The sequence below is a fragment of the Chrysochloris asiatica genome, unplaced genomic scaffold (genome assembly GCF_000296735.1).
Source record: "Chrysochloris asiatica unplaced genomic scaffold, ChrAsi1.0 scaffold00428, whole genome shotgun sequence".
Classification (NCBI taxonomy): domain Eukaryota; kingdom Metazoa; phylum Chordata; class Mammalia; order Afrosoricida; family Chrysochloridae; genus Chrysochloris; species Chrysochloris asiatica.
In genome coordinates, this window is record NW_006408946.1 from 1,581,800 (window position 1) to 1,585,955 (window position 4,156).

The 4,156-nt window shown below is 40.1% G+C and overlaps 1 pseudogene; it reads left to right on the plus strand.

The window, feature by feature from the left end:
• The first annotated feature begins 1,227 nt into the window (after window positions 1-1,227).
• On the plus strand, window positions 1,228-2,243 carry LOC102834548 (annotated as a pseudogene).
• The last annotated feature ends 1,913 nt before the right edge of the window (window positions 2,244-4,156 follow it).

Sequence of the window (4,156 nt, forward strand, 5' to 3'; positions counted from 1 at the left end):
CTCCAGTAGGTACTATTCAATCTGTCTGGGCAGAGCTGATGAAAGGAGATAGAGATGGGTAACTTGTGATACTGTAGTGAATGATGCTTATCAGGACGGGTTATGAGGGTTGGAAATGCAAAGGTAGAAGTTTTGTAACAAGGAAGGGAGTGATTAATTCTCAAGGATAGGAGCGGAGGCCTGGGACCTCTTGGGACCATCAACAGAGAAGAGCCGAGGGCGGGACCTTGCCCAGAGAAACAGAGATGCTTGAGATGGAGACAGTGATGATGACGTGGAGTGATGAAGCAACTGGGGACTTTGGACCCAGAGAGGGAAAGGGACTGTGGGCCGAAAACTGGGGGGAAGAGGGGGAAGTGTAGGGGGCAGGTTTCTGGGATATACCTTTTGGGTGGTTGATGATGCATGGAGGGGATTGGAACCATGGCAGTGAGATGATATATGATGGAATGAATGTAAAATTGAAGTTCCCCCATGTAAACTATCATACAATTCACAATAAAACATTAAAAAAAAGAAAAAGAAAAAAAGACAGGGAAGAAAGATAAAGGCAAAAATGGATATTGGAAGAGACTGAAATTTGCACTCCAGCATAGAAATGCTAAAGTGAATGGAAGAAATGAGAAAGTCAAAGAGCTGAACAGAAAATTCCAAAGGCAGCTCAAGAAGACAAAGAAAAATATTATAATGAAATGTGCCTAGACTTGGAGTTAGAAAACCATAAGGGCCACGCCGAATTTCTTAAGCTGAGAGAACTGAAGAAAAAAATAATTCTCTGGTTGAAATATTGAAGGATTCTATGGGGAAAATGGAGCCCTGATGTGATGCCGTGTGATAAGTGGTGGTGGTGGTGATGATGGTGTACCGTGGAGTCAGTTTCAACTCATAGCAACACTGAATAGGGTTTCTGAGGCTGTATGTCTTTACGGGAGCAAAAAGTCTCATCTTTCCCCTGCAGAGCAGCTGGTAGTTTCAAACTGCGGACCTTGCAATTAGCAGCCCAACTTGTAACCCACTATGCTCCTTGTATGTAAAGTACTGGACGGCTTACCACAGGTCAGCAGTTCAAATCCACCAGCTGCTCCTCAGAAACCCTATACAGCATTGCTATGAGTTGGAACATGGGCAAAATATTGAATGATGCAGGAAGCATCAAAAGAAGATGGAATACACAGAGTCACTGTATCAAAAAGAAATTGTGGAGGCCTGTGTTGGCCCCTGGGAACCATGGTTACGTCTTTGAGTATGGATGAGGAGAAGGGTGGCAGCCCCGGAGCAGCATGTGGTAACAACACTAGAGAGTGGCTGTGGTCGGCACTAGAAGATCTGGAGGTGCACTGTTGAGAGAACTTTTAGAAATGCTGGCAATTTCAAGAAATCAAAAGTTATTACAGCCTGGAAAGGAAAACCAGATCCTGAAATCATTCATTCCAAGAGATGGGGAGTTTCAAGAACTAATGAAATTGACACTTAATCAGGGGAAAAAATACATCATGAAATGTAAGTTTTAGAAAAAGAAATAGAGAGAAGAATGATATTTAGAAACTACAAAAACAGCTAAAGGAAGCAGAACATATACTGACAACAGCTGTTCATCAAGCAAAGGAAAAACTCAAATCAATAGAAAAGGCAAGAAAAGGTGATCTCTCCTCCAAAGAAAACATTAAAGTATGCACACAGGATTAGAGCAAGCAATGCTGTGTGCCCCACTGAACTGGGCTCCAGGTGGACTCATGGAGATCATCCCCAATGGGTTTAGAAATGAGAAATGGATTGTTGGGTCCAATAAATAATTTGTCCACAGTTGCTCCTCAGAAAACTTTTGTTGTTGTTATGTGCCATTGAGTTGGTTCTGACCCATAACGACCGTGTGTAGGATTTCCCAGGAGTGGCTGGTGAACTTGAACTGCTGACCTTGCAGTTCAAACTGACTTTGCTGTCCAGCGCATTAACCCGCAGCACCACACCAGGACACCCTATACAGGATTGCTGTGAGTTGGAACCAACTTGACAGCACTGAACAACAACAATGGTGTGAATGGACATTTACTAGGGGAGGCACACACAGCAGGCAGATTGCCAGATATCCCTGCTCCTCAGTACCCATGGCAGTCCAATGACATGGTATTGAACATGTTACCACCAATCACACGAATGACTTCCTGTTAGAAACTCCTGGGCATAACAAAGAAGATGAAGGTCATGTCAGCCGACTCCCAAATCACAGTAGAGACTCTGATTAAACATAAAAGGCAAAAAGTACACAAACTAGAAAACCTTAGAACCCTACTCTTTAAATAATAGCAAACTGGTAAGACTAACCCGGTAAATATTGGCTATTATTTGAATTGTACAACTTATTAAAAACCATAGGGAACTTTTTTTTTTAGTCAAAAATCATGGCTTCAATCCTAATCCACTAAGCAAGTATCTAGGGGATAATCAACATTTATTGTTGGATAAAAAGTTTAGTTTATTGTTCGGTCCTTTCTAAACATATTCTATTCCCATTGTGCTGGCCTTGCACGTAGTAGATTTGTAAATAAGATTTGAGGGAAATGATCCATTCACATATCAATAATAGACCCCCAAGAATTCTTTAGAAAGGGAGTGGATTGCTGAACACACATCATATTTAAAAATAATGAAATGCTTCCTTCGAAAGTGAAGACTATTGGTCTTTGTTTCAGGAATCAGAGAAATTGTCTCAATTATACAGTTTGTAATTATTGTAATTTTGTAAACAAACTCTTTTGTTATACTGAAAAACAAAATGGCCTGTGCTTAAACATTTCAAGAGGGAACTTCTGATCAAGAGCCCATGGTATTGAAGGAAGAAGCGACGCTGAAAGCATTGCCTAAAAACAAGAGTACAATTTGAAATGCATCAATAAACTGATGCAGCGCTGGAGGCACTCACTCATCTATGCGAAGAAATTTGAAGGAAAGCTACCTGGCCAACTTATTGGAATAGGTCCATATTTATGTCTATTCCAAAGAAAGATGACCCAACAGAATGAGGAAATCATCTGACAATATAATTAATATCGCATGCAAGTAAAATTTTGCTGAAGATAATCAAGAAATGATTGCAGTAGTATATTGACAGGGGACTGCCAGAAATTCAAATTGGATTCAGAAGGGGAACAAGGGGTGTCATTGGTAAAGTCAGATGAATCTTGGTTGAAAGCAGAGAATACCAGAAAGATGTTAACTTGTGCTTTACTGACTATACAAAGGCAATAATCTGTGTGGATCATGATGAACTATGGATATAACATTGCTAAGAATGAGTATACCAGACACTTAATTGAGCTCATGAGGTATCTGTACCTAGACTAAGAGCGCTATAGCTTTATTATTAATCTTGTCTAATAGGACATATTTCCATCCCTATGGCCCCTGATGTTTCCTTCGGGCTTTTGCTATTCTTGACTCTTCTTCAATACAAATTTTAGAATTATCTTGTAAGTGTCAATAAGGGTCTCTATTAGACAATAATTGTGTTTTCTTTGTAGTCACTTTAGAAATAATTGACATTTTTACAATACAGAGAATTCTTTGCCATGAAAAGATTTCTTGTTGTTAGGTGCCGTCCAGTTGGCTCTGATTTATAGAATTCTCGTGTATAATGATTCTTACAATCATTAGCTATGTTTGAGCCTGTTTTTACAACTGTCTCAATCCATTTGGTTGAGGGTTTCCTTCTTTTCTGTTGGCCCTCCAATTTACCAACCATGTCCTCTCCAAGAATTGGTCCCTCCCGATGACATGTCCAAAGTAAATGAGATGAATTATCTCAACTTCACTTCTAAAGTACATTCTCACTGTACTTCCTCCAAGACAGACTTGCTCATTCTCTGGTAGTCAATGACATATATTTAATATACTTCACCAGCACAATTCTTAAATGTCAATTTTTCTTTAGTCTTCCTTTTACACTGTTCAGCTTTCACATATTTATGAGGTTGTTGTTAGGCGCTATCGAGTCGGTACTGATTCATAGTGACCCTATGCACAGCAGAATGAAACACTGCCAGATCTTGGGCCATCCTCACTATTGTTGCCATGCTTGATGCTGCCACTTTGCCAACCCATCTCATTGAGTGTCTTCCTCTTTTTCTCTGACCCTCCACCTTACCAAACACGATATCCT